The 22,779-nt window shown below is 45.2% G+C and overlaps 3 non-coding genes across 3 annotated transcripts; all 3 read left to right on the top strand.

The window, feature by feature from the left end:
- Window positions 1–17,680: 17,680 nt before the first annotated feature.
- trnar-ucu (transfer RNA arginine (anticodon UCU)) lies at window positions 17,681–17,769 on the top strand. The gene is given in 2 exon segments: window positions 17,681–17,717; window positions 17,734–17,769. It is a non-coding gene; the product is annotated as a tRNA-Arg (tRNA).
- Window positions 17,770–19,813: 2,044 nt separating this feature from the next.
- trnat-agu (transfer RNA threonine (anticodon AGU)) lies at window positions 19,814–19,887 on the top strand. Its single transcript has one exon. It is a non-coding gene; the product is annotated as a tRNA-Thr (tRNA).
- Window positions 19,888–20,026: 139 nt separating this feature from the next.
- trnar-ucu (transfer RNA arginine (anticodon UCU)) lies at window positions 20,027–20,115 on the top strand. Its single transcript is given in 2 exon segments — window positions 20,027–20,063; window positions 20,080–20,115. It is a non-coding gene; the product is annotated as a tRNA-Arg (tRNA).
- The last annotated feature ends 2,664 nt before the right edge of the window (window positions 20,116–22,779 follow it).

Here is a 22,779-nt window from a genome sequence, read left to right as displayed (position 1 = left end):
TGAAAATATATACATTATTTGGAAATGGTTCTCCGCATTTCCTCTAACCACACCTCTTTTGAAACAGTCTCAGTCTGTGGGCAGTACACCCTGCCCCTGTACTGGCTATGTCCTGTTGCACTTGTTTTAAATTGCCCACATTTTTTGCAAGTGTTGGCCTCTACGGTTCTCCTGTAGGGTCTCTTGGGCATGGCGTCTGGATTGGCAGCTGTTGAAGCGGGTAAGCGGGTGCCCTGTACAGCTGTTGGCTGTAACAGTGGCTGTATCATTTGCACCCATTGGGATGCCCTGGATCATTTGCACTCCCTGGAACATTGGCACACCCTGGAACATTGGCACAGCCTGGAACATTGGCACACCCTGGAAACCTGGTGCTGATGGTATAAGTATATTTGGTACCATCTGCAGTGATGCTCCAGATGCAGATGGTGTCAGCAACGCCTGACTCTGCGCTGGTGCCTTGGGTCTGAGAGGGGGTCGCCCAACAGAAGTCTGCCTCTGCTTTGCCTGACCCGCTGTGCTCTCTGGTAGCTTGTACTGGTGCTGCTCCCCTGGTTGTTCTGGCTCAGTCCGTAGACGTTTGGCTACCTGGAGAGGCTCATGAGCTTCAGGGAGGGGCTGAGGCAACTGAATGCCCTGAAGCAGCACAGACAGCTCCTGCTTTTTCTGTCTTTTGTTATACCACTGAATCAGGGTGTTCTGGTTAACCTCCACCAGCTGCATGGATGTTCCTCCCATCACCAAGCTGTTGCCAGTACAAGCTGCCTTATCCTGCGATAGTCTTGCAGGATCAGAGACAATCTTGACAGGGCTCCCTTGCCTTTTCTTTTGGGGCTTGGGTGGACAGTGCAAAGTCTGATGAAGATGGTCTCCAGCAGACGGCAACAGTCAGGCCACTGAGCAGGCGCGCTGCTTGCACCCAGCACACATCTGGTGGTGCTCTCTACACCAGGGTGAGTGGGCTTCTTCGGGACCTTGAAGCGTCCACTCAGCAGTCTCTTTCGGCATCGACTGTCATACACCACCCGTTCCTTGTCCCGGTCATCCAGGTTCTGCCAAAGAGCAATTATGGTGTTGGCTTCCTGGTTGGTCAGGCTGAGGGCTGTGTGGTCCCGGAGATCCACCAGATATTCTGCCAGCTGGTCCACATGTTGATAACCCGGGATATTTTGGTAGTCAACAGCCTATTAAAAAACACAAACATGCAATACAATTATTACATCACATCTGTCTAATGCATAATTCCATAACTGATTGTGTTATTTTCCTGTTTATCACCGTAAAGCACTGTATAGTACAAAGCAGAGAGAGCGCCATTCTTGACATTTTACAAAGCACCAAATAAATAAAGATGACTTGACTTGATGTGTATTTGCAGCTTACAAATGAATTTAGGCTGTACTTTTAAATATAAAATATGTGGAAAGTCTGGATTTAAAGCACTGGATGTTAATTCATCATAATTATTCTAGTTAATTTGAAAGACATACAAAGGAGTAGTATTTACCGTCTCTTCTTCATCATCATCCTGACCAGCATCCTCTGGCTCTGAGGGGAGAGTTGAAACAGATGTTTCAGAGGGAACAGGTGTGACAGCAGTCCCTGAGGGTCCAGGTGATGAAGGAGACTGTGTGAGGACAAGTTTGGGGTCAGGGACCAGTGAAGGGGATGTGGAGCCCAGTACAGGTGTGGCACTGCTGGTGACCAGGGTGGAAGAACCCAGTGTCAGTGTGGAAGAGGGTGGTGACAGAACAGCCTCCGGATCTGCTATTGTGTGATCCTCGCTGATGTCACAGAAGCCCTCATCTTCATCTCGCTCCTCCACACTGAGGTCCTCAATGAGCTCTGCTGTCTGCTCAGAGTCAGGATTCATGTCCTGCAGTGCCTGACCAGTCTGCTGGAACAGATACTGCACTCCAATGAGCTCACCTGAAATAAAAACAATAAACAAACGGAAATTAAATAGAATGTTGTGTATCATATTTGATACATTAGGCTTTTGTAGTAGCTCATATAGTGTCACGTGTAGGAGAGAGGACCCAAAAGCAAAGGGCAGTTTGACAAAGTTTATTAGCTCAGGCAAAATAACACAGGTGGCACATAAGGCGAATAAATCCAACTGAAGAAAGTCTCATCCAAAGGAAAACGGAAAGTCTCTCAGTAATAGAACAGAAATGTACGGTCAGGACCGGCAACGGGAAATCCCCGGAGGATGAGACAGGCTGGGTCCGTAGAGAGCACGGGAACGCCAATCCTTGACCACTCACGTTAGCTGAAGAAGTAACAAAGCAGAGACGAGGTAACACGGTAGACAGATTGAGGCACGCACCAGACAGGACACGATACGACAGGGCTTGGTTCAGCAGGTACACAGGTACGTAACCTATGGCAATAATCTGACAAAGAACAAAGGACAGGGAAGACTAGAAATAGAGAGTCTAATCAGAGAAAGAGGGAACCAGCTGGGGAGGAGAAGAGGGAGAGTGATGAGGTGATGAGAGACAGCTGAGAGCGGCAGAGATAATGAATGGGAATGTGTGTGTGTAAATGGATGTAATAAAGAGTGTGACCAGGAGAGGGTGGTAGAGTGTAAGAGGAGGATACCGGGATCATGACAGTACCCCCCCCCTCAAGGAGCGCCTCCTGGCGCAACGGAGGAGGAGGACTGGCGGGAGCGGTAGAAGTCATCGATCAACGAGCGGTCCACGACGTCCCGGGAAGGAATCCAACTTCTCTCCTCAGGACCGTATCCTTCCCAATCAACCAGAAACTGATGACCCCGACCCCGGGGGCGCACGTCGAGAAGTTTGCGAACCCTGTAGATGGGAGCGCCTTCAACACGGATAGGGGTAGTGACAGGACGGGGAGGAACACGAGTAACGGGTCTAATACATGATACGTGAAAAACCGGGTGAACGCGTCGAAGATTGGCAGACAATTTGAGTCTGACTGAGACAGGACTGAGTATCTTAAGGACGCGGAAAGGCCCGATGAATTTAGGGGCCAGTTTACGCGAAGAGGATTGGAGAGGAAGATTAAGGGTAGACAGCCAAACCCTCTGCCCAACGGAATAACGGGGGCTTTTGACACGACGTCTATTAGCGGCCCGCCGGGTGCGAGCACGAGACTTCAATAGAGCAGACCTGACCCCTCTCCAAGTACGCTTAGCACGTTGAATGAAGGCTTGTACCGACGGCATCTTAGAGTCTGTATCTTGTGACGAAAAAAGCGGAGGCTGGTAGCCGAGACAACACTGAAAAGGGGATAGACCAGTGGCAGAAGACGGAGCGGAATTAAGTGCGTACTCCGCCCAGGGGAGCTGCTCTGACCAGGAAGCCGGATTGCGGAAAGCGAGGCTACGGAGAATGCGACCGATTATCTGGTTTGCTCGTTCGGCTTGGCCATTGGTCTGTGGGTGAAAGCCGGAGGAGAGACTAGCCGACGCTCCAATAAGGCGACAAAACTCCCTCCAGAACAGGGAAGAGAACTGGGGACCCCTATCGGAAACGACGTCGGAGGGAAGACCATGTATCTTAAAGATCTTGTCGACGACAATCTGGGCGGTCTCCCTAGCAGACGGGAGTTTAGGTAAAGGAATAAAGCGGGCGGTCTTAGAAAAACGATCAACGACAGTAAGTATCACGGTGTTCCCCTCAGAGGAGGGGAGACCCGTGATAAAGTCCATGGCGACGTGAGACCATGGGCGAGACGGTAACGGAAGGGGACGCAGCAACCCGGCCGGGGGAGAATTACCAGATTTAGTCTGAGCGCAAACGGCACACGAAGCGACGAAACGGCGAATGTCGCGCTCACGAGAGGGCCACCAGAATCTTTGGCGGACCGCGGCGAGCGTGCCCCTAACGCCGGGATGGGCAAACAGTTTGGATGAATGGCCCCACTGAAAGACCGCGAGACGAGCAGAAGGAGGAACGTACAAAAGACCCTTAGGACAAAGACGAGGAGTAACGGCGTGGGCCAGAGAGCGCTTGACCAAACGTTCTATTCCCCAGACAGCTGCGCCCACCACCACGCCCTGAGGAAGGATCTCCTCCTTATTGGGAACAACCTCTGGGGAAGCAAACTGTCGCGAAAGAGCATCAGGCTTGAGGTTCTTAGACCCGGGGCGGAAGGAGATGGAAAAATCGAAACGCGTAAAGAAAAGTGCCCAACGAGCCTGACGAGCGCAGAGCCTCTTCGCGGAACGAATGTACTCTAAATTTCTATGGTCCGTCCAGACAACGAACGGGACTGAGGCACCCTCAAGCCAGTGACGCCACTCTCCGAGAGCTAAACGGATGGCCAATAACTCGCGATTGCCAACATCATAATTTCGTTCGGCGGGCGAAAGACGATGCGAATAGTAGGCGCAGGGATGAACCTTCTCATCAGAAGATGAGCGTTGGGAGAGAATAGCTCCAACGCCCACCTCTGATGCATCAACTTCAACAATGAACTGTCTAGAGATATCAGGAGTTCGTAAGATCGGGGCGGAGGAAAAAAGGGACTTGAGGCGATCAAAAGCTGTCTGAGCTCCCTCCGACCAGGAAAATCGGACCCTGGCGGACGTGAGGGCAGATAGAGGGGCGGCGATCTGACTAAAGTTACGGATAAACCGACGATAAAAATTTGCAAAGCCTAAAAAACGTTGAAGAGCAACGCGCGACTCAGGCACTGGCCATTCCGTGACCGCACGGACCTTGGAGGAATCCATGCTAACGCCCTCAGCGGAAATTACCGAACCAAGAAATGAGATGGACTGCGCGTGGAAGGTACATTTCTCGGCCTTAACAAACAGTCGGTTCTCGAGGAGACGTTGGAGAACTTGTCGAACGTGTAGAGTGTGTACTTGGAGAGAGGGAGAGAAAATTAAAATATCGTCAAGGTAGACAAAAACGAAAATGTTCAACATGTCTCTGAGCACGTCGTTAATTAACGCCTGGAACACGGCGGGAGCGTTGACCAGCCCGAAAGGAAGAACGCGATATTCAAAGTGTCCTAAGGGGGTGTTAAACGCCGTCTTCCACTCGTCCCCCTCCCTAATGCGGACAAGGTGGTAAGCATTACGAAGATCTAGTTTAGAAAAGATCTTGGCCCCCTGCAAGATTTCGAAGGCAGAAGACATGAGAGGCAAGGGATAACGGTTCTTGACCGTGATGTCATTCAAGCCTCGATAATCTATGCAGGGGCGTAATGTACCATCCTTCTTTTTAACGAAGAAAAAACCCGCACCGGCAGGGGAGGAGGAAGACACAATGGTACCAGCTTCGAGCGAGTCAGAAAGATACTTCTCTAGAGCTTCGCGTTCGGGGGCGGAGAGAGAGTAAAGTCTACCCCGGGGAGGGGTGGTGCCAGGAAGGAGGTCGATAGCGCAGTCATACGGTCGATGGGGAGGAAGAGAAGTGGCCCTGGAACGACTGAAGACCGCTCGAAGATCATGGTACTCCCGCGGGACCCCGGACAAATCACCCGGCTCCTCCTGAAAGACAGAGACAGAAGAGACAGGAGAAACAGCAGACATCAAACACTTGACATGACACGACAAATTCCATGAAAGAATTGAACCTCTAGACCAGTTAATCTGAGGATTATGCTCGACTAACCAGGGATGTCCTAAAACAACAGGGTTAAAAGGAGAATGCAAAACTAGAAAAGAAATTGTCTCTTGATGATTACCAGAGATGGTGAGACTCACCGGAGCAGTGGCAAAGCGCACTCTAGAGAGGATACTACCATCAAGGGCGTGGACAGGGGTGGAGTCTTTACGTTCAATGAGGGCAATCCCCTGTTCTCGAGCCCAAGTCTCATCCACAAAATTTCCCTCGGCTCCCGAATCGATCAAAACCGGACAGGAGGTGGAAAACCCTGGCCAGCGGAGAAGGGCAGAGAAAGTAGTGCGTGCGCGTGACGGAGGGTCTAGGGTTGAAGCGCTCACCAGTAACCCTCTCTCTACTGGTGAGCCTTGGCTTTTACCGGGCAGGAGGCGACACGATGGGAGGCGGAAGCGCAGTACATGCAGAGACGAGCCGTTATACGGCGCTGGCGTTCGGCCGCGGAGATTCGTAAACCACCCAGCTGCATAGGCTCGGAGTCAGTGAAAGGCGGCGGTGTAGAAGAGCGAGCCGGGGTAGAGAAAAGTGCCCTCTCAAGGCTGCGGCTGCGGCGGCGCATGTCGAAGCGCCTCTCCACACGAATGGCCATATCAATAAGAGGATCCAGTCGAGTGGGTGATTCACGGGCGAGGATCTCATCCTTAATGTCAGCATTGAGCCCTTCGAGGAAACGGGCTACTAAGGCAGGCTCGTTCCAGTCACATGAAGCAGATAAGGTACGAAATTCAATCGAAAAATCTGCTGCTGACCTTCTCCCTTGACGAAGCGTAGACAAAAGACGGGAAGCCTCCGCTCCGAATGCAGAACGGTCAAAAACCCGCAGCATCTCCTCCTTGAAGGAGGAATAACGGCTGAGACAGTCAGCCTCCGAACTCCACACAGCTGTTCCCCACTCCCGCGCCCGGCCAGCCAGCAAGGAGATGACGAAGGCGATGCGAGAGCGATCCTCAGCGTATTTGGAAGTCTGTAGTGAAAAGACAACCTCACACTGAGTCAAAAAGGATCTACATTCCTTGGGCTCACCGGAATAGCACGGCGGGTTGTTCACTCTCGGCTCAGGCGTGTCACGGCTTCTAGAGGTGGAGGATTCCACTCGGAGGTGATTAAGCTGTTGTGAGATATCGGTCATGCGAGTAGCAAGAGAATCCATGGCATGGTGAGCGGCGGCCAGTTCATCCTCATGACGGCCCAGCATGGCTCCCTGGATCTCAAGTGCAGATTGAAGAGGACTCTCCCTTGCTGGGTCCATTTCTGGTCAGATTATTCTGTCACGTGTAGGAGAGAGGACCCAAAAGCAAAGGGCAGTTTGACAAAGTTTATTAGCTCAGGCAAAATAACACAGGTGGCACATAAGGCGAATAAATCCAACTGAAGAAAGTCTCATCCAAAGGAAAACGGAAAGTCTCTCAGTAATAGAACAGAAATGTACGGTCAGGACCGGCAACGGGAAATCCCCGGAGGATGAGACAGGCTGGGTCCGTAGAGAGCACGGGAACGCCAATCCTTGACCACTCACGTTAGCTGAAGAAGTAACAAAGCAGAGACGAGGTAACACGGTAGACAGATTGAGGCACGCACCAGACAGGACACGATACGACAGGGCTTGGTTCAGCAGGTACACAGGTACGTAACCTATGGCAATAATCTGACAAAGAACAAAGGACAGGGAAGACTAGAAATAGAGAGTCTAATCAGAGAAAGAGGGAACCAGCTGGGGAGGAGAAGAGGGAGAGTGATGAGGTGATGAGAGACAGCTGAGAGCGGCAGAGATAATGAATGGGAATGTGTGTGTGTAAATGGATGTAATAAAGAATGTGACCAGGAGAGGGTGGTAGAGTGTAAGAGGAGGATACCGGGATCATGACAATATAGTGTGAGAATATAGAGCTCATCGTCAAGGAGAAAAAAAACAAAACAGTTTTATTAAGAGGCCAAACACGTTTAATTATGGGGGAAAAACATGAAATGAAATGCAATACAATGATGATTGAGAGAAAAGTCTGATGATCATTTTGATATTTACATGTAACATGATTTTCTAATCAAGTGAACCCAAGCTGCTTCAGTCTAGTAACTAGTCATTAAATATTACTAACAATATAAAAGTTATTCTTACAATTACTTTATAAAATCAGTAAAGGTTTTACAATGAAAAGAAACGTGAAGCACGAGCTGAAGGTGGACACTTTTACAATTATACTAAAAGACTATAATCAATCAGACGACAGAGGGCATGTTTCCTAAAAATTTTTGATCATGTTGATCATTTAGAGTCCTTTAGAAACTTGCATATCAATTATGATACAATCGACTCTATAGGGTTAAATCTGACATATAGACGGAGGTTACACAGAAATTGCAAGTTGATAAAATAAAAAATATATAAAACAATTCTCACCGGTGTAACATGCAGGGGGACAAAACGTGGGAACCACTTTCCTGCCAAACAGCTTTTCATAATTGCCGTTTACACAGTGAACAAGTTCTCCTGTGTAGCTGCGCAAAGCTGATGGCTCCGATGACAGGGAAGCAGCCTCCCGGTCCTGGTTCCACCGGTGTAGACCCTCCAGCAGATAAATCTGAAAGTTCAGACTGTTTGCACTGGTCCCTGTAAATAGACACAACAGTGTTTAGGAGGTGTTAAAGGAACACACAAAAACACTTAATGCTCTTTCTTTACACCTGCACAGTGTGTGTGACAAAGACAATACCTGGGATGAAACGGTTCAGGTGTAAATGAAAGGACTCGAGAGAAGTGGAGCCTCTGGCACATCTGTAGGTCTTCAGAAGCACACCTCCCTTGTTTAGGCTCCCTGTCTCTGTATAGAGCACAACACCAGGGGGGTCTTGAATGCATTTCACATGCTTCTTCTGGACATTCCAGATGTGCTCCATCCTTTCTCGGTCCAGGAGAGGAACACCCAGGGAGTCTTTGCCCTTGCTGCTCAGGAGCTCTGTAAGCAGCCGCTCAAGGAGATGGATGGTAGTCTCCTCTCCACAGGTCCTCCTCCGGCAATGGAGTGCCAGCTCATTCCTGGTAAGATGCTTGTTGACATCTTCATCTGTCAGCGCAGGCCAACCCTGGGATATCAACAGTTCTCTCTTTGCTTTGCGAAGCATAGAAACATCAGCCGCATCCCACTCAAAAATGCACGCTGACAGCCGTGACATGAAGATGGGATACAGCTGATGGGCATCAGTTGTACACCCCATGGCAATCCTGCGCATAAAATGCCAGATGTCCAAGCGAATCATGAGATCAGGCCACCCTCTGAATCTGGTTTTCAGCTTGGTCTCACCCACATCAGTGCAGCAGCCACAGTCCACGTACAAAACAGCAGGTGGATCCACACTAGCCTGCTGGTACCTTTTCACCAGACCATCGACCATCATGTCCAGTCCTGCTCCTTCCTGTGCTGTCAGCACACTCATGAGCACCTGACCAAACTCATTGCCAACAGTGGTAAGCCAGAGTCCCGTTCCCCTTGCCGTCCCAGCCAGCTTCTTAGTGATCTGCAGTAGATGACAGGAAGCATGCAATGCAATGAAACATCACACCATGTAGAATATGATACTCATGCTCTGATAATGATATAACAGTAAACACCATAAATTAACAAAAATCCCCTGCTAACCTTTTTAGTGGAATCCATCTTCAAGACTGAACCATACGTAGATGTTATCCTTGCATGGATTTCATCCAGCCTTGTCAGGATGTCTTGGCTGTACACGGTGAGCAGCCACTTGCAGCTTGGGACCACTGTAGGCTCTGGGGGTTCCTGGAATTGTATTTGCAACACCCCGGGTCGTTTGAGGAAGTCCACACATTGGGTGGTGTACCGGGCCATACGCTGGAGCCACTCCTCACTGTGGTTCTCACGCAGCTGTTTGATGACACGGGACTGTTGCCTAGGCCACGCTCACGCAGGAGCCGAATGACTCTCATATCACAGGCATACCTTAGGAAAAGCTAAATCCACACATTCATATATTTTACACAATTGATTTGTAAAGTATTTGCAAACATATGTGATGATGGGCTATCAACTGGATGTGGAATTAAAGTGCCCTTACTTCCGCGTGAGGATGACCCGAAATTCAGAGCGATTGCCCAGATCCAGCTGTTGCAGGACAGTCTGACTCCAGGACACATGCGAGGCTTTACACTTGGTACAGATGAGGGTTTCTGTGACCATGTTGTACATCCTATCGATGTCCAGAACCTGCCGTGCCCTTTTGTGCAGACCGCCTCCAGTCAGCTGATGCTGCCCGCAGGCAGAATTGGGACAGAGAGCCTTGATCTTCCACAGCTTGTACGGCATCCACAGCAACAGAGCATGACAAAAAATCTGTCTGGAGCTGGAGCCTGGTTGTAAATAAGTGCTGGTTGTGGTGGGTAATACCAGAGCTGTAGGTTGTCTCGAAGCTCTGGTTTTCCCTTGGGCCCCATTTTAAAAAGCCTGCTGGCAATCCACCTGTGATCCTCTGGTGGCAAAGTGTCCGACCACAAACGATGCAATCGAACTAGAGATGCATCTTGCAGTAATGCCCCCGAAGGAGTAGTCTGTGAATGAAAAAGACAAAACATTTAGTCTAGCAGGTCATTTATTTAATTACCACTTTATCTATCCAAGACTACCCTCATATAAAATAGAAAATATTGGATGTCAAATACGTACTTAAGGTTATAGAATAAAATGTATACATTTGTTCCAATAGTTTTCAGAATTGTGTCAGCTGCTAGCACTAATTTGTGTGAGTTGTGACAGGTAATATGCAAATTCAATTATTTTGGACCAATAAAATTTGAAATTTCTTACCGAGACAACATGCAATGAAATATAATATATGTTGCATATATAACAAGAGAAAGAAACAGTCATAACTGTCCAATAATTTTAACTAATCCTAGATGGAATTATACTATACTGTTTAAAGGTCTATGTTCAGTAAGATTCTTTTTGTTTTTGAAATATGATTAAAATACAGTCAAAAACAGTAATTTTGGGAAATAATATTGCAATTTAGGATTGCCGCTTATTTGAATCTGTTTTCAAAAGTATTTACAGTTTTTTTCAATCGCTAACAAGCGCTTACCCATACTTCAGATACTTTTTCCTAAACTCTTAACACAGACTCACACCAACAAAACACAATTGGCCAAATGGATAATTTTCTTCTCAATAACACATTTTGATACAGATTTTTATGATTGTTTACACACTAAAATAAAAATGTCCTCACAATTTGCAAAATTCTACTCCAATGAGCAAAACCCCTCCGCAGATTTGCACAACATTACACACAATGTCTGCCTTACCCTTATAGCAAAACATTACACACGGTGATTTGTAAAACTCTACACACATTTTCACACCTTAGACACAGATAAGGATTGTGAGGTTACTTCCTTGTCATTACAAAGCCCCGGATTGCCATTTACCACACTAATGAATGAATTGGATATGCACATCCATCAGGCGTGGAAGCACACATGTGCTAATTTGAAAACGCATTACTCAGGAGTGCTATAAAAGGCAGCAGGTGAGTTCACCTGTCTTCAACAAAAATGGAAGGAGCTAGAAGAAGAAGAAGAAGAAGAAGAGTGAGAATAAGAGGGGGGGCTCAAAGAGGAGATGAAGGAGGTAGAGGAAGAGGAGAAGGAGGTAGAGGAAGAGGAGAAGGAGGTAGAGGAAGAGGAGAAGGAGGTAGAGGAAGAGGTGAAGGAGGTAGAGGGACCATGGACTGACACCGATGGAAGCTGGACAAAGAGTTCAACCAAATCTCTGGTTGATACTGTAACTGAATAGTTACAGTATTCTTGTTGCTTTTACAGCAGTTTTTCTTCAGAGTCAAACTGTATGTACTTCATGCAGTAATTTTAATTTGTCTACAGATTTTATTTTTTTCATTGATTTCATTGTTGGTTGATTACTGTAACTGATTATGGTAAGAAATACTGTAAATAAATACTTGAAATATGAGTCTGCAGAAATCAGTGTTGTGCAGTGCTTGGTAAGTTTATAGTAGGCCTATTTGTGTACATTCTCCCTATATCTCAAACTAATCATGAAGAATGTTGTTTGTTTGTCACAATTTTTTTTTTTCATCTAAATTATCCCTTACATAACAATGTCTGGCCAAAAATCTAGCACATGCTATTTCCTAAAAATAGTATTTTTACAAATGTGTTTTTTATTTATCACAGCAGTGTGAAACTGGTTACAATAGTGTCTGATCATTGAGGACTGTGTTGGTTAAATGAAAACTAATAGCATTTTCACAAATATGTGTATATCTTTTGACTGAAGTGTGTATGTTTTGACAGAAGTGTGTCATTTTCCAAACAATCTAGGAATTATGCCAATTGAGTGTGGTGTTTGGATAATTGTGATTACATTTTGAAAAAAAGAACCCGGTTTTCAAAATTGCGTGTAAACAATTGAAAAAAACTGTAAATATATACTAACTCTTCATTTCAAAATAGAACACATCTTTCTCTGCACACACTAACTTTACCAAAACACTGGAAATCTGACTCAGAATGAAATTATTCTGTCAAAGAATAACACTTGTTTACACTTCACAAGGTACATGCAGTCAATCAAAGTACACCAGGTTTCAAAATACTGGCTATTGTATTACAAAAACTTCATAGACTTTTGTGTTTCAGTTTTACAGGTATTTGCATACAAAACATGCAATCCACCATTTTTACACTAAATTTATTGGTTGGGAACTGTATGTCCACATGTACAGTATTCCAGTAAAAAGCAAATAAGTTTTTTTTCCCCTTTACTGTTTACCAGCCTCTCTTAGCGAAAGACCGTTTTTGATTACATGGTCAATGATAGTGGCACGAATTTCATCACTGACTACTATTCTTGCAGCCCTTGGAATGCCACCACCTCACATTCTTACACCTCTACATTGCCCTCTCCTTAGGCCTGCTCTTCTCCCTGGCCCTGCTCCTCCCACTGCACATCTCACTGCACATCTCACTGCACATCTCACTGCATCTCTGACTGCACCTCTCACTGCACATCTCACTGCACATCTCACTGCATCTCTCACTGCACCTCTCACTGCACATCTCACTGCACATCTCACTGCACCTCTCACTGCACCTCTCACTGCACATCTCACTGCATCTCTCACTGCACCTCTCACTGCACATCTCACTGCATCTCTCACTGCACCTCTCACTGCACATCTCACTGCACATCTCACTGCACCTCTCACTGCACCTCTCACTGCACCTCTCACTGCATATCTCACTGCACCTCTCACTGCATCTGTCACTGCACATCTCACTGCACCTCTCACTGCACCTCTCACTGCACCTCTCACTGCACATCTCACTGCACATCTCACTGCATCTCTCACTGGGCCTGCTCTTCTCCCTGGGCCCCTTGCTCTTACTCTTCCTCGTCCAGACATTACAGTGTTTGTCTTTTTCTGTTTCCAAAAACATCACTCCTCAAAGTCCTCCTTTTACTGTATAAGTGTCAATGTAACAGAAAAAAATAACCCCTGCCACTGAGTCTAATCCAGACTGGAATCAGCTATGGTTGGCCCAATTTACACAACATAAATCAGGTGTGTGTCAATTATTCAATTGTTTGTTTATTATCAGCTGAGATATATTGTTTTTGAACTGATATCATTGAAGAAGCAGAGGTTTTTATACTGTATCTAAGGTTTGGAATATTGTTTTTGCTATTGTGGGGTGGTGTGTGTTAACATTTGTAAATTCTACAAAAACAATCCATAATTTTGTTGGGAGGCATAGCTTGTCTGTTACGAAAATGTAAGCATTGTGGAAATGTGTTCACTGACTGCATATTGTGTGAAAACTGTATAGTATTGCTCTTAATTCATTATGATAAGATTTCCTGCATACAAAATATATTTCTAAAAAGTGCACAGATGTGGAATGTGTCTTAGAATGCAAGTTTCTAAAAAGTGCACAGATGTGGAATTTGTCTTAGAATGCAATGTGGATTATGCCAGTACTTACAGAGACAGTGGTGCTTGGTGTAGGGGCACTGGACACTGCTGCGCTGGGTTGGTCAACAGCCTGAGATGGTCTCCTAGCCACACTCAGATTTGGCTTTGCAGCAGCAATGTGGGACCCACCAAATCTTGGCTTGGTAAACTAAAAAAGGGCAAAACAATTTCAATGAAAATACAAATTGAATTGTAACAGCACATTGGCCAAAAATATAATAAAATGTAAAATGAGAAAATATCTATTGATCCTATCATTCATTATATAACTAGAGGACCTGTTTTCTTTCTTTAACTTATTTTTTTGTCTGTGTATTACCACACTCTACTACTTATACAGATTGAAATAAGCACAGTTAGAATAGAAAAATGTTTGGGAAGGTATTGCTAGAATGTGAGTATATAGTAATTTAACAAGTACCTTTTAAAAATGACTTAAAATCAAAAATAGTTTGCACATAGTTTGTAAGAGAAAGCGTTTATTAACAGTAATGAAGGTTACCCTTGAAATGGCAACAAAGCAGATTCATGATGACTTAATTAATAATACGTGTATAATTAATTGTGCATAAGTGGAATGTTACCTGAGAAATACAGAATGAAAGACGTAGCTTCAGTAGCCAGTTGGAAAAATCAAGAGAGATGCCATGAAGGACGTGAGTGTCCATTAACCCATAATGGCAAAGCCCAATTAGAGAGGAAGAGGAGAATGCAAGAGCAGAGCCCAGAGAAGAAAGAGAGATCACATAGGTTACATTGTTCTTTCACCATTTTACTTGATCTAAACCAACCTGAGACAGTGAAACTGACCAATAAGCAGACTACAGCCGCCCCTGTACAAGGTGTGACAGCTGGCAGGTAGGTGTAAAAACATACCAGCCATTTCCACTGAACTTAAACCTTTATACTAAACGTATATTAAAACTGCAATTATATAAAAAAAAAATGTTATTACCTTTGACAAACTTGGTATAATTTTAGAAGTAGGCTGGGGTGGGAGCTGACGCTGACTCTGCGCCATGACCTCCTGTGCTGGTCCAGTAGCGGCAGACCGTTGTTCAACAACCCTTGGTGCTTGTCCAATAGAGGCTGTGGCCTGCTTAAGACAACCACAAAAATACATAGGCTACAATAATTGTTGAACGAGAAGAATTTGTTCAGTAAATTATATATATATAATAAAAATACAAGTTACATCTTTACATTGTTACCTTTTGAGTGTGAAAACCACATATGCACTTTGGGACCGCTCCGAGCAAGGTTGTCTGGCCGCGAGACTGCATCGGACATCTTTCAATCTGTAAACATTATCACACATATAATATAGAATACATGCATTTCTAACTTATCAGTATGAATGCCACATTAATTTATTGTAGTGTGTCATTTATTTTTATTCATGTTCTTTGAAGAGGAGATACAAACTGTAAAATTAGAGATAAAGAGTGAGTAAAGTTTGTATCCTCCTTTAAAAGAACAAGAGAGGAACATTTCACACCTTCAAAAAAACATCCATTCACTCAACATCCTCCCAGTGCAAAAAAAAGTTTTTTTTTTACATAAATAAACATAAATCTCAAATACCTGCAACATTATCTACATACATATCTATAAATAATGATGACATAGAATTAAATTATTAGGATTACAATTATTACATCATGCAAAGGTGACAAAAGCACACTCACCCTTTGGTACACGTCATGCCACTTTTTCTGTCGAGGAGCTGGCCTGTTACCCTCATTTGATGGCCAAACTCCTGTGCTGGCAAACTGTTTTAGCCTTGCAATCCAGTCAGTATCTGACATGGCTTTATGGGATTTTTTGCCAGACATTTTTTTGTTGGGGGGCTAACGGTTAGGTTATATCGTTTTGAACAAAACTACTATAATACAAATTATTTCTTTAAAAAAAGCACACCCGATATTTACAATTATAATATAGTATACAATTATATACAAATATAAAATTACATTGTCCGAAAATACAGTTAAAGTTACCGAAAAATAAGTTTCGCAGTCCTCCGTTAAAATGATGCTGCCTGACCTCCGTGACAGTGATGCTCGACGTCTGAACTTTTTGACCTCTGACACGCCCCTCAGGATATGTCATTACTTCGTACACCTTCGGCTCAGTTCGGCAACTTGATTGACACTTGGCTAGCTTGCTGACTCCTCCTCCTAGCGGTGCTAAGCATAAACGTGCCATCGACATTTCCTTGTACTCTGATTGGTCAAATGTCGAAAATGATAAGGAAAAAGTCAAGAATGGCGGTCTCTGATTGGCTGCAGATGTTATAATGTCGAGAATGGCGCTCTCTAATTGGCTGCAAATGTTATAGCGCGTCGACGTGATTGGCTGTGGCGTTCAACATTGTTCAACATTATGCCCATTTTGACGGACTATCCTTTGGCAGCTGGCGTTCAGGTCGCAGTCTCCCCTGGAGGCGTTGGTTCGAATCCCACTTCTGACAAACCTAACCTTTGGCTGCGGGCTCAAGCTAGAGTCTTTAACGCTCTGGCAAGTTTATCCAGAAATGCAGTAATTTTGACAAAGCACTGCAATTCAGTTCATGCTAGAATTAACCAAACATTAAAGTAACACTGACCTGCAGTACATGACCTTTATAGTAACACTTTAGTGCAATGTATGGGATTCTATGGCACTTGGAATTTCAAGTCATGACATTTCAGAAAAAATTGACATGTTGATTGAATCGGATTCAACTGAATTTCACGAAATAACATGTTGTGATGTTTACCGGAAGAAGATGCAGTAGAATTTCATGGCAAGGATTCTTGGAAATTTCTTGGAATGAAATGTCATGGGTTTGGGGGCATGGGGTGGAGTGTCATGACACAAGATTCAAGGAAAGTCATGTAAAACATTACATTAGCATTAACAAGACATGCCATTAGAATGAAAGAATGATATCAGCCTTAACAAAACATTGTAACAACACCAACACATATGACATGAATATGAGAGTAATACAATTACTGCATTTGTTCAACATTAGTCTTAAAAAACACTGGATTTCAATTACAGTGCATATGAAGAAATGGACAAAGGCATAAAAGGGAATACAGAAAGCAGCTCATTTATTTACACGGTCCCGTGTATCAAAAAGCACCATTCTGCCCCGTGTGAGGCTCGAACTCAGGACCTTCAGATTATGAGACTGACGTGCTGCCTAACTGCGCCAATGAGGCATGTGCTGTGACACGGGTGAGCGGTGAAGCCCTAGATTCTAGATCATCTGCCATTCTGTGTAGTTGCAAAAATGCTGCTCATCACTGGCTGGCATGTCAGGATGCCTGAGCGGTCTAAGGCGCTGCGTTCAGGTCGCAGTCTCCCCTTGAGGCATGGGTTCTAATCCCACTTCTGACAAACCTAACCTTTGGCTGCGGGCCCAAGCTAGAGTCTTTAACCCTCTGGCAAGTTTTTCCAGAAATGCAGTAATGTTGACAAAGCACTGCAATTCAGTTCATGCTAGAATTAACCAAACATTAAAGTAACACTGACCTGCAGTACATGACCTTTAAAGTAACACTTTAGTGCAATGTATGGGATTCTATGGCACTTGGAATTTCAAGTCATGACATTTCAGAAAAAATGGACATGTTGATTGAATCGGATTCAACTGAATTTCACGAAATAACATGTTGTGATGTTTACCGGAAGAAGATGTAGTAGAATTTCATGGCAAGGATTCTTGGAAATTTCTTGGAATGAAATGTCATGGGTTTGGGGGCATGGGGTGGAGTGTCATGACACAAGATTCAAGGAATGTCATGTAAAACATTACATTAGCATTAACAAGAAATTCCATTAGAATGAAAGAATGATATAAGCCTTAACAAAACATTGTAACAACTGTCTAGTAAACAGGAGATCATGGATTCGAATCCCAGCAGTGCCTATGCCACAGGATGTGGGCACCGCTCACTTAATCTTTTACATATGTAAATCTTTGCATGCTGAACAGTGTGCATCTGCACAAAATGTGGAAATCTAAGAAGTGATGTGCATGCAATAGCGTCTTAAAGCTTGTCTTTTGTGGCTCTGTGGCGCAATGGATAGCGCATTGGACTTCTAGATTGTGAATGGAGGTATTCAAAGGTTGTGGGTTCGAGTCCCACCAGAGTCGTGCATACCCTGTTTTGCTCAGATGTCTTTGTGTTGGACAAGCATATGCTTAAAACTTGAATCCACAAACTACTTCAGAAGCATACCCTTCACGTTCTGCTTATTTCCCTTATTGGACACACCCAACTCAGATCACAGAGTACTCTACTAATTAACTTAAGTCACCTATTTAAATAAGAATAGGTTGAAATCCACTGGCCTAGGCCAAAATCTGCAACAACCTATTGTTGGCCACCTACCTAGAAGAAAAAGAAGAAAAAAAAACACGCTTTCCATTTCTCCAAGCTGAAACAGCATTTAGATGTATCGTAACTGGAGGTTCCCGAAACATTTGAGACACGAGTACTGAGAATTTCGATCCAGAAATAAATGGCTTGAGATATTCCCTTGTCCCTCAACAGAAGCCTGCACACATTTCAGGTTTTGGAAATAATCCTGTAACTTCAAAGGGACCTATTCATGATGTAATCAGCTATTCTCCTGACATGCTGGACTTCTCGGTTGCAAATGAAGGTTTTAAAAAGGTTGTCGTTTTTTGGGTCCCACCAGAGTCACGAATGGTGTCCCTTTGCACAGACGTCTTTACCAGACTGACATTTGCTTAAAGCTGGGGTTTTCCAACTTTTTCAGAAGCCTACGCAACACATTTTTCTTCTTTTCCTTATTGAGCACACCCAAGTCAGATCGTCGAGTACGTTACTTATCAATCATTAATTTGATTCACCTGTATTAAATGAGAGAGATAATAAAAAAAATATATATATGTGGTGCAGATGCGCTTCAAGAATGGTTTGCAAGCTCCTGGCTTAGGCCTGAAATCTGCTACTACCTATTGATATGGTCAAGCCTATGGATATTTGTACAAACAAAGTCTTTACATATATGAAGAATAATACATGGATAACTTTCTGGATTTTGCCATTTCATATCAGAAGAAGGCTCAGGAAACATTTTAGGCATGACTATCGAGAGTGTAGAGCCAAAATTAAATGAGTTCAGACATTCCCTTGAGGCGTGAAAGGCCCTCGTGTTTTGGAAACAATCCTCTTACCTCTAAGGGACCTCTTTCATGACGTGATCAGCTGTTTTCCTGATGTGCTACCTCTTTTAGACTTGTTTTACCAACAAATTTCACTGATCTGTGGCTTAGCTGGTCAAAGCGCCTGTCTCGTAAACAGGAGATCCTGGGTTCAAATCCCAGCAGTGCCTTTGGCACAGGATATGGGAGTGCTTAACCTTTTCACATATGAAAGTCTTTGCATGACGAACTGTGTTTACCTGCACAAAACTGGAAAAACTAAGAAGTGCTGCGCATGCAATACTTCCCTGAAGTGTGTCATTTTATGGTACAATGGATAGAACTTTGGACTTCTGGGATGCGAATGGAGAAATTCCCTGGTTGTGGTTTTGAGTCCCACCAGAATAGTCAGTGGCCTCTTTTGCTCTGATGTCTCTGTGAGTCAGACATTTGTTTAAAACTGGGGTCCACAAACTACTTCAGAAGCCTACCCTTCACATTCTGCTCATCTCCCTTATTGGACACACCCATGTCAGATCATAGAGTACTCTACTAAGTAGCTCAATTAACCCTTTTGAAATAAGGTAAATAACGAAAATGTATAGCGTCTGGGAGGTTTCGAGAATGTTTTGAAAACCACTGGCTTAGGCCAGAATCTGCTACTTCCTATTGTTGAGATCCAGCCTCTGGATGTATTCAAAACAGTCTTTACAAATATGAATATATAATTCATGAAAAGCTTTCTGGATTTTGTCTTTCAGATCAGCTGAAAGCATAGCAGAGATTGCTTTCCATTTCTCCTAGCTGAGACAGAGTTTAGATGTATTGTAACTGGAGGTTCCAAAAACATTTCAGAAACACGTATTGAGAGTTTCAGATATTCCCTCTTTCTTCAACAGAGCCCTGAATGCCCCTCGGGTTTTGGAAATAATCCCCTAACCTCTTTCATGATGTAATCAGCTATTTTCCTGACCTGCTACCTCTTTTAGACTTTTTATAGCAACACATTGTAGAAGGTTCAGCAAGTGGCGCTGTGGCTTAGTTGGTCAAAGCGCCTGTCTAGTAAACAGGAGATCCTGGGTACGAATCGCAGCAGTGCCTATGCCACAGGATGTGGGCACCGCTCACTTAATCTTTTACATATGTAAATCTTTGCATGCTGAACAGTGTGCATCTGCACAAAATGTGGAAATCTAAGAAGTGATGTGCATGCAATAGCGTCTTAAAGTTTGTCTTGTGTGGCTCTGTGGCGCAATGGATAGCGCATTGGACTTCTAGATTGTGAATGGAGATATTCAAAGGTTGTGGGTTCGAGTCCCACCAGAGTCGTGCATACCCTCTTTTGCTCAGATGTCTTTGTGTTGGACAAGCATATGCTTAAAACTTGAATCCACAAACTACTTCAGAAGCATACCCTTCACGTTCTGCTTATTTCCCTTATTGGACACACCCAACTCAGATCACAGAGTACTCTACTAATTAACTTAAGTCACCTATTTAAATAAGAATAGGTTGAAATCCACTGGCCTAGGCCAAAATCTGCAACAACCTATTGTTGGCCACCTACCTAGAAAAAAAAGAAGAAAAAAAAACACGCTTTCCATTTCTCCAAGCTGAAACAGCATTTAGATGTATCGTAACTAGAGGTTCCCGAAACATTTGAGACACGAGTACTGAGAGTTTCGATCCAGAAATAAATGGCTTGAGATATTCCCTTGTCCCTTGAAGGAATACAAGTTTATTAAAAGGTTTAATCTAACTTCTAATACTATCATATATAAACTGAGAAAGTTCTGTTTGTTGAAGTTAGCATTTCAGGTTAGGATGGTAAATGATATCAGCTGTGAAACAGTTTCCAGCAAGAGAATCTGGCAAATCCTGTTTTCTCCATTGTAAGTTAAATGAGTCTGATCACTGAGACATTCTTTAATGGCTCTGAGATGGCTCTTGGAACCAGAGTTCCTGGCCACTATACGCATTTGAATAGTTATGCTGATTCCATTGGATTGGTAATGCCCTCAGAGTAGGGTGTGTTCGTACTACATTTGTCACGGTAGACACATTCACTGTCCCTTCTAGTCTCGTGTTTGATGTTGTCGGTGTTGGTGACCCAGTCTTCGTGTTTCTGCCTCGTGTTCCTGCCTCGTGTTCCTGTTGCCCGTTGTTCTGTGGATTACTCATCGTCTTGTGGATTATTGTCGTCTCACTGTCTTCTCGTCTCTGCACTTCTTCACGGACCTGACCATTGAAGTCCCTGCGTCACCCACCACCATCGGCTTGTACTGTTTCCACCATTTGTCCCGTGACTGTGCACTTATTATTATAATAAAAGTTGTTACTCGCATTTGCTTCCTGTTCTCTATTTGGGTATCCATGACAGAACGATCTGACCGTGGAATGGAAGCAGCGAGCGCGTCTTCATCGACCCTGGAGGAGTTCATTCACCACAGCATTCGGAGAATGGACTCACAAGAAAGAGAGATCGGCGACACGGGTCGCGCAGTACAAGCCCTGGTGACGCAGGTGTCCGAGCTCACCCAGCAGATCCAACGCCTACGTGGTCCCGCTGCGCCACCCGCACCAGCCGTTCCCCCCACACCACCAGAGAACCCCGCCCAGTCAGAACCTCGCCTACCCAGCCCAGAAGCCTACTCTGGGGAGCCGGCTCACTGCAGAGCGTTTTTGGCCCGCTGCGACATGCACTTCGCACTGCAACCTCGCACTTTCAACACAGAACCAGCCAAGGTAGCCTTCGTGTTGACTTTGCTGACTGGGAAGGCGGCACTATGGGGAACGGCGGTGTGGGAGAGCCAGCACGCGTGCTGTAACTCGTTCCGGACACTCTCCGCCGAGATGAAACAGGTCTTCGACCGGGCCGTATCAGGACGAGAAGCTGCCAGGGCGTTGGCGGAGTTACGCCAAGGTGAGAAATCCGTTTCCGATTTCTCAATTGAGTTCCGGACCCTGGCGGCGGAGTGTGGATGGAACGAGGAGGCGCAGTGGGACATGTTCCTGCATGGGTTGGCTGACCGCGTCCAAAAGGAGATCTACGCCCTGGATCTTCCCACCACACTGAACGGACTTATCGATCTCGCGCTGCGGGTAGACGCTCGGTTGTCAAGGATCGAGCGTCGAGCTCCGTCCACCCGCACGCTCACAGGATTCAACGATCCACGATCCAGCGGCAGGGACGTGGTCAGCCCAGTTTTCGATCATGAACCCATGCAGGTTGGTCGAGCTCGGCTTTCCCGGGAGGAGAGGGAGAGGCGGAGATCCCAGGGCCTTTGCCTGTACTGCGGAGGAGCTGGACACTATGCATATAACTGCCCAGTAAAAGGCCAAGCCCGATAGTAAATCTGAGGCTACTATCGGGTGGGATCTCCGCCAGGAAGCCCTCACCTACGTCTACATCTACCTCCACCCTCCTTCCGGTAAGACTAAGATGGTCAGTCCACCAGCACGACTGTCAAGCACTTCTGGACTCGGGGGCGGAAGGTAATTTTATGGACCACACGTTTGCACAGAAATTCATGATTCCCCTCAAACCCCTCACACACAGAATCGCTGTTCACGCACTAAATGGCCAAGAACTCCCCACCATTTCCTTTTCCACTGAAGATATCACCCTCATCACATCCGGCAACCACTCAGAAACTATTTCATTCTATATACTGGACTCACCCCTGGCACCCGTCGTCCTTGGTCACCCTTGGCTCATCCAACACAACCCCCGAGTGGACTGGCATCATAGAGCTGTGCTGGAGTGGAGCAAGGAATGTCATAAGTCTTGTCTTGTTTCTGCTTGTTCGTCCGTGCCTGTTTCTGTGTTTCAGGAGGAGACGGGGGATTTGTCTAACGTGCCCGCGGAGTATCTGGACCTGAAGGAGGTGTTCAGTAAGTCTCGGGCTGCTTCTCTCCCTCCGCATCGTCCCTATGACTGTGCGATAGATTTACTGCCAGGTAAGTCTCCGCCCAAAGGCAAGTTATATTCAC

The sequence above is a fragment of the Siphateles boraxobius genome, unplaced genomic scaffold (genome assembly GCF_051911475.1).
Source record: "Siphateles boraxobius isolate OS27281-9 unplaced genomic scaffold, OSU_SipBor_1 63, whole genome shotgun sequence".
NCBI lineage: Eukaryota > Metazoa > Chordata > Actinopteri > Cypriniformes > Leuciscidae > Siphateles > Siphateles boraxobius.
The sequence above is the reverse complement of the archived record's forward strand: the minus strand, read 5'-3'. Positions and strand labels throughout refer to the sequence as shown.